Source organism: Electrona antarctica (assembly GCF_951216825.1).
Source record: "Electrona antarctica genome assembly, chromosome: 19".
Lineage (NCBI taxonomy): Eukaryota > Metazoa > Chordata > Actinopteri > Myctophiformes > Myctophidae > Electrona > Electrona antarctica.
In genome coordinates this window covers 32,849,423-32,863,999 of record NC_136800.1, presented here as the reverse complement: position 1 = coordinate 32,863,999, position 14,577 = coordinate 32,849,423, and the positions used below count along the sequence as shown (strand labels likewise).

At 42.4% G+C, this 14,577-nt stretch overlaps 1 protein-coding gene across 2 annotated transcripts in view; it reads right to left on the bottom strand.

Moving 5' to 3' along the window:
- gpc5c (glypican 5c) overlaps positions 1-14,577 on the bottom strand; it is a 185,819-nt gene that overhangs the window by 169,793 nt on the left and 1,449 nt on the right. The gene's annotated exons all lie outside the window — the stretch shown is intronic.

Below are 14,577 nucleotides of genomic sequence, written 5' to 3'. Positions count from 1 at the left end.
GCTTTTTTTCTGCAAACTGTTCATAAAGTAATCAATCTATGGAGGTATGCACCTAAACGCTGGGCTCTCAACAGCCACGCGATTAATTTAGAACCAAATCAAAAGCAGTTGAGTTGCTTATAAGTGCAGACAAATTGATTTGGCTCTATACTATAGTTAACGTGATTCATAAATATCAGACAGAAAGACGTCGAGTCATTGGCGTTCTAAATTAACACCATTAACAACAGTTGTACAATACGCCGCGGCCTAATGAAAAGCTCTGTAGACGACAGTAGTTTTTATTTTCTATTACGTTACTAGCCTGGGGAAAGTGAACGAGCCTTGCATCATCCTCGTCCCCCGCCGGCCAGCTGTGGTGGAGTTGCGGGGAGAGCGGGCACGGCTTTCCGCATGGCTCACAAACGCGATGTGCCTAGATTATTCTCGTGAGTTGTGGACTCGTGTAGGCATATTGATTTTGAGATGTTTCCTCAATGTGGACGTGGTGCAAAACTGCAACTGGTACAAGTTGCAACAACCTTTGCAGCCAGGGAACTATAGCATCGCATTTATTGCACTCGTGCTCAGCCTCAGAGTAATTTCCCTCTCTGTTAACCACACTTTGGAGATCTCTTCAACATACTGTCCCAGTCGCTCCGCGGCGGTCGCTGAATGCACAGAATAGTGGGCGTATCCTCCCCGACCCCACTAACTCACTCATGTAGGTTGGGTGACGTCACCCCAGTAACTTGGCTCTGCTTGCATGCATGCACAGACACAGCGGAGCTAAATGACGACTGATGAGATCCGTTTGGGGAACCGTTAATAAAAAAACGATGGAACCGGCTCCGGATCCGCAATGTCGGAACCGGGTCTGAAATGGACCCGGTTCCGAATCCCAACCCTATTTGAGACCCCCCAAAACTTTTGGGCGCGCCCATGAGATGTCCCTCAATTTCTGGGAGCTCCTGCAAGAACTCCAAGCCACTTACACCACTGACTGACAGACATACCCAGCCGATCGCAGTACTTGCACGCTCTGCTTGCGCAAGTAATATCAACATCTTAATACTGTCCAATACAGGGAGGGGTGTGACATTATGACAGGCAGTTGCTGCTGTCAAAATATGACTCCGCAGTCAAAAAACCTACCTTTCCCTTGAAGTGAGTTTACTAGCCATGGGCCAACCCCCCTTCCCCCGCTCCTTTTCCCTCCTTTTTCCACCCTTTTATCCCAGTTATAGTACGTTGATTCTCTTTTTCATCTATTCTACAGTTTTTGGTGTTTGACATTTCATTGTATGTGTGTGTGTGTTGAGTACTGGGGTCTGGTGTTTTGTAGCCGTTGTGTGTCTGTGTCTATTTGAAATGTACAGCATGCTAGTGGAAGATTCTATACAAATATTTGAATACATTTTTAGGGGTCCTTTACAAGAAAATGTTTGAGAACCACTGACCACTTAGAAAAATAGATATATTATTTAGTCTTAGGCTGACTTCAAGCGGTACATGTCGGTAGGTAAAATAAAAGTCAAACTAAATTAAATGTTGGAGACTGAGCATTCTTCCAAGGACATTTAGAATAATGGAAGTTGGGGTTAGGACAGAGCAAGGTTATTAATATGTATGGCTTTTTTGGAACGACAGTACACGATTTCTTTCTTTCTTTATACTCTGGTATTTAATTCATTTTAAATTACGACTGTTTAGATAATCAGTAAAATAATGTTTTATTCTCACGCAGCCCTTCATAATATACACAGTGAAATCCTCAATGTTGTTACTATTAAACTTTACAAGTGTACAAAAATGTAAAAAGGTTTGCGCATATATGAGGCTGAGCATTCATAGAGTGAGTGACAAATCGAGTGGCAAAGTAAGTGAGTTTAACGTCGTTTTACGTGGATGTATGGGCTGTCAAGGCCAGAAAGTAGTTTTTTGCCACTGAGTAGGTGTTCCCGCATAACTTCCCCCTTATACTGAGGCATTTACTGTGTATAATAATGTTTTGTGTTAAAGCTTCAGGGTAAGAGAAAAGCAATGGCTAAACAGCAATCTACACAGTATATTAAAAATCATTCCTATAATTATTATATATTTGCTTTCAGGCAGTGGTTCTCAAATATTTTAATGTTAAGGACACCAAAATGTACAGTATATGTATTTGGCCGCAGAACCCCATTAAAAAGGATTTTTGCAGAGATCCCCATATATATTGTCAACATTTTCCAAAAGATCTACGAGTTGACAATGCACCCAAAAAATAAAATGGGCTTTAATAAGTGTTTAAACTGTTCCTCATTTAGCTGGGAACACCCTGAAACCTCCTCCAGGACCCCTTGGGTGTCCCAGGACCCCACTTTGAGAACCAAGCTGCTCTAATGTGATGCGATTTCAGATCCAAGAGGGCTGACAAGGCAGGGGGAAGTCATTCCAAAAGGCTCTGATTAGTAGTGGTTCCGCCTGACCAAACATTCACACACTCGGGTCCTGGCAAACTGGATGTCAAATCTGGACCCTAATTCCACTAATCGTCCTCAGGTGACAAATACCTCTGGAGCAATTTGCCATATTAAAGCTGTGGCTCCATTCAGGGGGTCATGACTTGTCGGTCACAATTACTTCCACCACACCTCAGTGCCCTCTCCAGTGCCACGAGTCAAGACCCCTGCCCTGTGCTGAGAGAGAGAGACACGCCGGAAAACTGGCCTTAAGTCTCCCAGGACTGACATTTAGAATAGTGTTGCTGTTGGGAAGAAACCCATCTCCTTAATATTCTAACTATGTTTTTTTTTCGTAAATTAATGCCATGCTACAGCGTCACACAAAAGTACATATTTTGAGCTTGTAGATCTGGTACTTTTCCTATTTTTCAATTTGAAAAGTAACAGTTTTGGGCATATGAGGTTTTCATCCAACAGAGATAAAAAAGGGGGAGTCTTCCTAAGGGGGAGTTGTTCGTTACCACGCAATATTGCTTGCTCTGGGTGGATATTTGTCGGTTTTCTGCTCTACAGTATATGTAAAGTGTCTTGAGACAACTTGTGATTTGACACTTTAATAAAATTGAATTGAATTGAAAGTTAAAATGCACCTACGCGTTGTGGCTAACTACCTTCATCAGTGTGACTAACACGATTGCAGATAAAACATGGCTTTTATAGGAAATTACATCACAGGTTAATTACCATACAGATTGGTGGCGGGTTAACAAAACCACACCAGAACAATAAGTAAGGGCTCACAAAACCATGTGACCACTGGGACAATATCATATCTAGCTTTCTGCTTAGCAAAAAGTGGAATTTAAACTCATTCCATGCCACGGGACGCCTTTGGACGCCTCCCCTTTATGTCCCAGTGTGCCATTGGCGCCTTTGGACGCCTTTTTGAAAAAAAGAAAAAAAAATCCTCTAATCTGGTGTGCAGGTGATGACATGCACATGACATGCACAATAGAATTACATTTTCTTTCTTTTATTTATAATGGGCGTCGGTGGCAACGAGGGCCAAAACTGGTGTCCACCAGGTGGCACTGAATGAGTTTTAAAATATATTTTGAGGATATTTTTAAATATATGTTCATGAACGGAAATGACAAAAAGATGACGGCTTCCGCTCACGTCTTTCAGGAGGCGTTACATACAGAGTCTGTAACTATGTTACTCAAAGATTGTCGAAGAGCTGTTTTCGTATCAGAAAGTACTCTGTGCCGAACCAGCCATCCTCAACATCAGTGCAGTAGTGGGAATGGTACTGTATACTGCTGACGAGGTACGCTCTGACCACACTATCTAAACATACATGCCTACGCACGCACGCACGCACGCACGCACGCACGCACGCACGCACGCACGCACATACAGAGTACATGAATTTGTATGCAGCTCACATCTCTCCTCAATAAGGAATGGAAATTTTGTTTGGATTTTCAATGTGTTGATGACAGGGGGTGGGGGGGGGAGTAGATGGCAGTTTCCTGATGCCGCTGTTTGGATTACTTTTTTTCTTCAGAGAACAGGAATAACATTGTCAGAAAGGTAATTAAAGCAGCAAGTCGACATGGTTCTCTTTAGATATCGTACTCTTGCCTCAGGAAGCCTGCTTCCTCTTTGAAGCAGACCCATCCACTGAACCGGCAGGATATTTACTCTTATGTTGATTTGCTGTGCTTGGGAGGGACCGTGTTGAATGAAAACACAGCTCAAAGGGGCCTTGCTTGCATACCTGGATTTTTGGATAACCCTGAACTGCCTCTGGAATGTTTGGCTTTTCCAAGCCCCAAGCTGGCACTGCCCACAACGATTGGCATGAGGTCCAGAGCTGTACCAGCGGGCAGGGTGCGACGGATCGTGTTCAATGTAGAGCCAGTCCGTTGGCTCTACATTGAACATGATATCGTTGGGGTTTTAGGCAGCCGATGTCCCGATTTTTAACTGGGATAGGATCACCAGACTAGTCCATTAACATTTACATGTCAGATGTGGCCGTTTGAAGTTGTGAAGTTTTACTCATACATCATTCTATATCCTTATATCATGTGAGTGACAGATTATTTTACCTGGGATGTACCTTAGCTGATAGTTCTACTTTATTGTTGACCAGAAATAATAATCTTATGTGTGGGAAAAAACAGTTGCGCGTGACTAGAATAAAGATACCAAGGATTAGTCAGTGACGGCACATGCTCCAGGCTTCTTGTAGGCAGTTTTTGAACAGAGATATCGCTCAAACTAAGTCTGACCGCTGTTCACCGGCCGGCTTAGGCACAAAAACGTTATCCCGGTCACAATTGACATTTATGTCATTTGTTCTTGTTTCACCAATTTCAACCTGGCGTGCACCATTTATGGCAAAAATTACAAATGTTATCCAAACATCCAAGCGACGTGACGGCTATTTTTGAATAACATCAAGTTCTTCAAATTGAGTTAAATTAATTTAGTCCTTTTGGACAAAAACAATATATCGCTAATCGGTAGTCTAGGACTCTCTAAAATCAGTCTGGCTCAGGTTAACCACTCAAACCTCAGTAAAGCACGAAACAGCGCAGCGCGTTCTGTGCTTGTAGATGTGCTATTCTCAGCGAAGGCATTTACGGTAATGTAGGGTGCCGAAAACAGGAAAGACACTAGTATAAAGCCCTGAGGGACTCCCGGTCAACCACATAGGAGGTTACGTGGTCAAAAGACAGAGGACAATGAGGAGGCTACTGACCGGTAGGTGACACACACACACACACACACACACACACACACACACACACACACACACACACACACACACACACACACACACACACACACACACACACACACACACACACACACACACACACACACACACACACACACACACACACACACACACACACACACGAAAGGGTTGCTAAAGCAGGGACCGGGCTATACAGCCGCATGACCACAGGACTCAACACTGTCACTATCCAGACAGCAGCAATCTGACCATGAGAGCAATTCTGTTGGGCTATATCTGCTGACCACTCCTCCACAGACATCAGGTCTGCTCTCTATTCCTAGAGCACGGGGACAAAGTCTGTCATCTTTTAGCTTGGGACGCGCGCACACGCACGCACGCACGCACGCCACGCACACACACACACACACACACACACACAAAGAGCATTTAAATAGTCATATCATATGCGAAGTAGGTGATATACTTGGCACTACCACTACTAACCTCATAAAATTGTTGTCTGCAGCAGCCTAACCCTCCTCTGCACCCCGGCAACGAAACCCGCCACATAATTAACAGCTGAAATACAAGAAGATAGTGCCTAAACTGAAATCCAATAAGAGATCTTGTGCTGCAGCGCCCCAGACTGCAGACATGATAATAAGCAGCTCCAGACAGGGACACAACACACTAAAAAGGCCTGTGTGACTGGAGTGCATTGGAAACAGAGCATTTGAGAGGTCAGGAGGTTCAGTGTATCTATTGGATATTGTTGATGTCGGGCAGAAACCTCTTATGTCATATTCTAACTTTTTGTGTTTTTCTGCAAATTAACACAATACTATACTATAATATCTATACTATACTATAATATCAAACTACAGCGTCACACAAAAGCAGCAGATCTACAAGCTCGAAATGCTGTGTGCGAAGGTGAGAACCAATCACCATCTACGTCCAAGCTAAGTGAATTCATCCTAACCAATGACACACTGATCATACTGAAAGCCTGCCTCCGACTTCATCTATATTCACGTTTCAAAAGAAAACATTTTTTTTTCATGTGGCTTTTTTTTTTGTGTGTGGTTGCCTTATGGGAAACGTGTTACGGTGTAGAGGAATGACTTTTGAAGAGCACTCCGTACTGTTGCACCATGTGTACTGTACTGTATGCTTCCTCTGTGTGAGAAAGGCCAAGTTGAAAAGGGAACTAAAATAACTGCAGCCAATCAAAGAGCATGTTGGGGCTTTGAGAGCCTGCCAAAGGCTTTTGATGCTGTGACTAGTTAAGGATGTGGTGACATGTGATAACATGCTGTGTTCCCATTCCCTCGCTATTAACACATTACCCTGCTTGCCTATGTAAAATACATGCATGCACTGTAAAGTCCTGAGTGTTCTTTTAACACACTGAGAATGTACAAATGGAACTAAAACAACACCTATGGGTCCATTTGGTTCCCTGTGTATAGTATACTCTCTGGCCCCTTTCGGAACTGGAACCAAAATATGTGAAAGCACTAAGGTTTGCAGAATCTAGAACGGAACCAGTTCTAAAACCAAAGTTATTTTGGTGGAAAAGGGGCCTCAGACTTACAGACCTGTTAGGGTCCATTTTGTTCCACGTGCATACTCTCAAAGTAGGTAAGGCCTTCGGCGATGTAAATAGGTTTTCAATGTAATGGGTCCCAGGACCAGGTCTTTTAGATAGATGGGTCCCAGGACCAGGTCTTTTAGATAGATGGGTCCCAGGACCAGGTCTTTTAGATGGGTCCCAGGACCAGGTCTTTTAGATGGGTCCCAGGACCAGGTCTTTTAGATGGGTCCCAGGGACATTTTATGAGTCCTGCTTCAACGACATTAGAGTACAGTATCGAGTACAGTATTGCATCCCAGGACCCCCAGAGGGTGAGATGATTGCATCTTTTCTCAATTTAGTGAGTCTAAGGATGCAGGCTATTTGTAACATTGGGTCGGACTCCTTTTCTCTCTCACTTTCAAATAGCTTTTAATCACTCAATTATAGATATTGGGCTACCTTTCTCTCTCATTATCAAAAAGATTTTAATAATCCAGTTAATCACAGACAATAGAAGAAACATGTTTATCAAGCTATTAACCAGTAAAACAATTATTATGACACACTTTAAAGGCATATACTGCTCTAAGGACTGTGTTGAACAGTTACATATGCAGCCAGATGCTGCGCTGTTCAAACATGTGGGCTTATCTGCACTATAAATGGGGTGACCACATATAACAGAGGACGCTACAGGAATGGCCAACTGTAGCGCGTGTGTGTTTATGAATGGGACTGTCTCGCCGGCTGAACTCTAATTGATATATGTCCAAATTTGGCAGCTGGAAATTGGCTAGCTCATAATCTCAACACGGAGTGCTTGCTTGGCCATGCATCACACACGCCCCTGGAGCACTCTCATATTAAATGGATCACAGCATAAGTAAGTCCTAAAGCAGTTATGTGCAGGGAAGAGACAGCATCAAGTGTAATGATTGGCCTAAATTGGTAACAATTCAAGTTGGGAATGCAAATTGGAGTAGTCAGCTGTGGGGTGGGGGTAGGGAATGATGTAAAGAAAGATCAATAAACATATGTTTAAAAAAGAAAGTTGGGAATGCAATATCTTGTACCCGTTGTCAGAATACATGTTAAACCAGAAACAAATGGACCCTCACGGGTCTATTTGATTCCATATGTACACTCAGAGTTGTGGGTGTCCTTGGAATTAAAAAAGATTTTGAACCACTGCACTAATACACTAATATTGGTCATTAATCCTTCCGGTAGAGACTCTAAGATAGTGTGGGGAAACATATTTCCCCACGTATTCCTTTAAGTTTCCTGCTGCCACAGTCCTAGGGTACCTACTGGGAACTCAGTTCACTAACACATGAATGAAGCACAGTACTGTATCCTAAAACAAACATTGACCTGTGAAGAGAGAGAGAGAGAGAGAGAGAGAGAGAGAGAGAGAGAGAGAGAGAGAGAGAGAGAGAGAGAGAGAGAGAGAGAGAGAGAGAGAGAGAGAGAGAGACGGACCAACAAGGTTTCGGCCACTTGAAATCGCAAGAGTTGCTTTGGTTGGCTTTTGATCTGAGAAATGATGCAGAGTAGTAGAGTTAAGTACACACACGCACATGCACGCACACACACAGGCAGGCAGGCACGCACACATAAATATCCCACAGCAAATCCCACTCCAACAACCCCCTCCCATTCAATCTCCATCCGCTGGTCAGTGCTTTGAAGACAGATTGCGCCTGACCCAAAACAACCTCTCCTGACAAAAACAACACAATGTCTCAGACTTGATGCAATGATGTTTGATCGAGGGAATACACACCCAAAAAGCAGCGTACTAGCTTCTTTCATATCTTGTGTGTGTGTGTGTGTGTGTGTGTGTGTGTGTGTGTGTGTGTGTGTGTGTGTGTGTGTGTGTGTGTGCACATGCACACGTGCAAGCATGTGTTAAACTCATGCTACAGCCATATGGCACAATAACAGAATCACATACAGTAAACTACTTTTTTCCCCACAGGTTAATACATCAGTCCTACAAACTACTACTGTATATTTTAAACTACATCATCACGTGTGTCTTTGTAAAACTACGAAAAGCTGTCTCAAGATAAAAAGGGAACTAAAAGAGTTCTGCAGCCAATCAAAGAGCATGAGAAGTGTGGACTCCCAAAGTTAGGCCTGCTGCCTGGCAGGATACAGTACCTGCTGCTGCCTGGCCTGCACACACTCACTCTGCCACCGGGGGTAGATGCCAGTTGGGTGATGTGGTGGAAAGTAACTAAGTACATTTACTTACAGTAAGTACGGTACTTAAGTACAATTTTGAGGTAGTTGTACTCTAGAGTATTTCCAATACTTTTACTTCTACTCGACTACATTTACCCGTTGTTTGCTCTTTCTTGCACTCTTTACTATATCCCGGTTTGCTGTGCTTGCTGTTTGATGTTGATGTTATGTTATCTATGCTGCTGCATTGTCTGAAGGAAGCCAAACAAAAATAGGTTTTACTCTTATGTACCTGTATAAGATGTAACAATAAAGTACAACCTTGAAGCTTGAACTACATTTCGGATCCAAATATTGTACTTTTACTCCACTACATTCATTTGAAAACTTTAGTAACTAGTTACTTTGATTATTATTACAAAACATACATTAACCACTTCAGCCCTATTATACATTGTAGCTTGTAGATCTGCTATTTTCAAAAGATTTGATAATACATTTTGACACCAATACTTTTGTACTTGAATTCCAGACATATTTTATTAGTATTTTTACATTGCAGCCAGCAGGAGGCAGTATATGGGTTAAGTTAAACATTTGAGTACTTGTTCCACCACTGGTTGGGTGTCTAGTCTACATCTCAAACTACCTCCATTAGTCGAGCCCATTGGCCGAGCCATGACCCTTCTTCTACCTCCATTAGTCGAGCCCATTGGCCGAGCCATGACCCTTCTTCCGGGTGTGGTCCAAGGACTGTCTAAAGAGGACGAGACGCGAAGACAACATGGCGTCGTACGGGCGACGCCATGTTGCTCCATGGTGCTCCATGGAAGGAAAGAAACATGCGCAATGGGCTATATGCAGCCAACACTTCCGCGTTCAGCGTCCTTGGTCTCAACTGCGCATGTTTCTTTCCTTCCATGGAGCACCATGTGAGCAACATGGCGTCGCCCGTACGGTCTTCGCGTCTCGTCCTCTTTAGACAGTCCTTGGTGTGGGCCCAAGCTTGCGGGTACCAGAGTTGGCCAATCAACCAGCCCTTCCTGGTCTCTTGGACAGGCTTCTGTTCAGAGAACGGTGACATCTTCACAGAGGAGCGACGAGCATTCCGCTTGAGGTGTAGCCCTCTTGCACTGGAATTGACATGCTCTGTTGCTAGTGGCGACAGCAGTCCCGTCCCCCGTCCCCCCAAACCCCAAACAAACATATCAAGTGGTTTGGATGCACCACAAGGTATGTTTCCCAGCCGGCTATCTATTGCTCGTCTCTCGCCATTGCGGTATTTCAGAGACAGACACGTCTGATGCTACAGCTGCAGCCTTCCTGTATGTGACAGTAATGTAGCAGTGTGGTCCAAATTGATACGGTTTAGGCCTCAGACCCCCGTTTTGAAACGTTGCGGTGCCAGAGACCGCCGTGAGAGAAACTCGTAGTTGTTAAGAGTAGATTTAGTACAGCATAAACTATCTACTGTAGGTGGGGAGAGAGAAACGTATGATCTGATGAAATTGTCATTATTATCTACATTCTAGCTGGTAAACTTAACCACTTTCAACCTGGTGTCAATATTATTATTGAGCGGTGCCTAATCGCTCCATTTACTCAAACGAGAAGAGGATTCCATGCTCACACATGGAAGATAATTTGCTTTCAGATTAAAATGTGGGCTAAAGGATTGGATGTAGGGATACAAATTATCGATTAATTAATTAATTAATAACCTTATCGATTGATTAACCAGTTAGTTGATAAGCGGCTAAAAGTCTAACATAAAAATCTACATTTTGCTGATATACAGAAAGAATACAAAGGCATATTATATTCCTTAATAAAATATTTATTTGACCATTTGAAATACAGAACCAGGCAATGGTATCTTTTATGAGGAATAAAATTAAATGAAAAGTGCACTGTCTTGTCTGTCACGTCACATGCAAAAGCAGAGCTGTTTCTGTGGCTACCAAGGTGGTTTCAGGTGCGTTCCTCGCACATGAAAATTGAACATTCTGTGGTTCTATCATTGGGCGGTTTTCTGTGAATGTAATGCTATTAATTGTTAACTGTTAAGTTTAATTTAAGAACTCCGTAACGATTAATAAAATAACATCCCCAATCGGAGGCCACCCTGGTGGTGGTGGCCCAGAGTGCATATACCACATTAATAAGGCTATAATCAGTGGTGAAAGGTTTTATTTGACTGAAGTAAAAGTTAGCAACACCACAAGGTAGAAATACAAGTTGCAAGTAGAGTGTAGTGAGTAGAAAGTAGAAATGCATCAAAATACACGTACGTACAGTTGGGTGCCACCGATATTGTCCCTTATCATTTGACCCATTTAGGCCTGACCTCAAAACTTTTAAAAATCCTTCTAAATCCTGAAAAAATCCTTCTAAATTTTCACGATTTTTCAAAAATAGCAGACCTACATAGCTATTGAAAAATAGCAGATCTACAATCTCATAGCGCGCCACCGAGTGGCGTGCTATGAGCTTGTAGATCTGCTATTTTTCAATAGCTAAATTATAACATAATGTTTAAAACACCAAAAGGGGTTCCCGCCCAAAATGGGTTAACTGTCCTTTTGCGCAGATCACGCAAACCTCAGCAAAAAGAAAAGGACAATATCGATGGCCTCCAACTGTATGTACTCATTGTGCTCATACTTTCTGGACCACTATGGAAACAAAGCCCCTAGGACTATTTGTGTTATCCTTTTAACAATCATTGTAAATTGTACCTCTGTACTAATTGCAAGCTGTTAATAAAGTATTCAATCAATTAATCTATAAAAAATGCAGAATGTCCCAGTTTTTCAAAATTCTACTTGAAAACAGCAGATCTACAGGCTCTCAAAGCATGATGGCAGCACATTACACCGTGAGCTTGCAGATTGGCTAAAGTTGTAGGCCTACTTAGTTACTGTCCAACAATGGCTATAGTCCTTCCTGCAGCGCGATCTGTGGCTCTTTGTTATGTCTCTACTCTATCCGTCTATCTCTCTCATCCGTCCGTCCGTCCGTCCGTCCGTCCGTCCGTCCGTCCGTCCGTCCGTCTGTCTGTCTGTCCCTTCTTGACTTTGTTCACTGTCAGTATCAGAAATAAAGCCGGAATGCAGAAAACAGAAACAAAAAAAATAAAATGTTTGCAAAAGAAGAGAAAAATGGAGCAGGCATCTAACAGTTTATTGTAGGGAATTCTAAACAGTACCACAGGCATGTAAAGTGGCATAACAAATCCAAAGTGATGAAAATTGCCTTATTATGCTTACAGAACATATTTTGAGGAAAACATAGCTGAACTGAAGCCCAAACCAGTTCCAAGATGTTTGTCTTTTTTGCCCTTAAACCAGACTTGGAACAAATGCATCCCAGGAGCGTTTTCTCACTGTCACTGTGCAAAAGTAAGTAACTTATAAATGTCCATTTTATTGAACAAAGCAGCAGATCTACAAGCTCATGATGCAACGTGTTGTGATGCGACACATTGTGAATGTGACAGGATTGTGATGCAAATACGAAAACGAGTGCATATCAAAGCGCGTATCCTACTATCATCCAGTGAAATTTCAAATTAAATAATTATCTCTGAAAACCTTTGCACAGATTTCTGAAAATCTTTTACAAATCTTAGATTTTAAAATAAATACATAATGCATAATACATAATGTAGGATATTGGTACTCAAATGCGGTCCAATGGTTTTCTGGGAGAAAAAAAATAGTTATATAGGTTTCTACCCCACAGCAACGACATGTCATCTTTATTAAGTTTGTTTTATAGATTTGTGTGTTTTATAGAAAACATCGTGATGTGACCTGTTGTGAGGTTGTAAATCAGCCACATTTTCTGAGGATTGTTTTAAATTTTTGGAACATTTTCAAGAGGGACGGCAGTTTGAAAGTGGTCAAGTCTGTGGGTTTATGGGTTATATGAACATTCAACCACATTGAACCCTAGCATCCTAGTCAGGCTACTAGCATCCCTTCTGGGGTGAATATTTCAGTAAAATTAGCAGATCTGCAAGCTTACAATGTATTGCAACTTGCACATTTTTTGGTAAATATATTTGGTGTGTAGAGGGAAAACAGGAGGGGGCCCTATAGACCCCTGTGGGACTCATGGATTGAAGCAAAATAAAATCTCATGACTGAAAATGATGCATGCATGGAAGTGCTAATTTGCGATTAAAACCGTGTCTCTGTCTGTCTGTCTGTCTGTCTGTCTGTACGTACGTGCGTGTGTACGGCATAATGCACGTAACTCTAGAACCGTTCGCCTCACCGACTTCAAATTCGACACACGCGTTCCACCCCCCCACATGGAGTGCAATGCCCGGTGTCGAGTCGGTTGCACCCACGGTTGTTCAGAAGCGCCACAAAAGGGCTCTGCCCGGGCTCTGGACAGGACACCTGCCCAGGGTCCATATATGGAGCTGGCCTGTTCTGACATCACAACACTCCATATTTGGGCATGCCTGACACAGAACTCCATATATAGGAATAAAGAGACACACAGAGAGAGAGATAGGCCTACAGAAATCTCCATATATGGGCATAAAAGGGACACAGACAGATGGGTGGAAAGGGTACTCTGACACGGGTACATTGGGTATTGCATAGTCGTGTGGGGCATGGATCTCCAACTTCCATCGTTACCGACTCGGTGCTCTACAGTCAGGGGGGTGACAGTAAAGTGACAACTTTAACTCAAAACAGAAAGAAGAAAAAGAACCATTACTACATCAAAAGTAATCAACAAGCTTTATAAACTGGTCAAATATTGGCCAAATTGTCAAATAAGAGAACCATTACTGTATTGGACCATAAGAGTCAGCCTGTTGCTCTATAAGCTTGTATACCAGCTCAGAAAGCCCTGCCTCAGCAGCCTTGTCGAGTGTCTGTGCCAAAGGAAATTAGCAAAATAATTAATTAATCTCTCCAAAGAGCATGCTTGCTTGGTAAGCAGCTGGTTGGCACAGCGAACCGTGGAATCTTTGAAGATTTACACCCAAAAAAAGGTTCTGATTTAAGAAAGCCCGTAGACGAGATTTATTTTTCTGAGTTATGTGGAGAATTTAGAATAGCTTGATTCATTGTGCCCTCTTGCACATTTACATGAAAAATGGACAAGTTTTATAGAAGGCAACGTTAACACATTAACTACCTTTCTTGTGCTCATGGTACAAGGACTTGATTTTCTTTTATTGCTATTTTATTTCATTGTGTTTTTCATTTTCAGATCAACCAACTAATTTTTTACAATTGACTGCATTAAATCATTTGTAGTGATTAACATTTAAGATACCCTGCCCATGATAATCCTCGTAGGGAGAGAGAGAGAGAGAGTGAGTGTGTGTGTGTGTGTGTGTGTGTGTGTGTGTGTGTGTGTGTGTGTGTGTGTGTGTGTGTGTGTGTGTGTGAGAGAGAGAGAGAGTTTAAAGAGTTGTAGGCATGATTTGAAATCAAGTGTGGGAAGAACAGTTTATTTTAAACCAAGCCTATACAACTTCTTTAGTGCTCTAACACATTGGTTCTCAAAGTGCACAAGTAGCCTACTTTATTAGCATCATAATTATTAACACTTTATCCAATTATGCTTGCTGGCTATTCAAAAATAGCAGATAAATA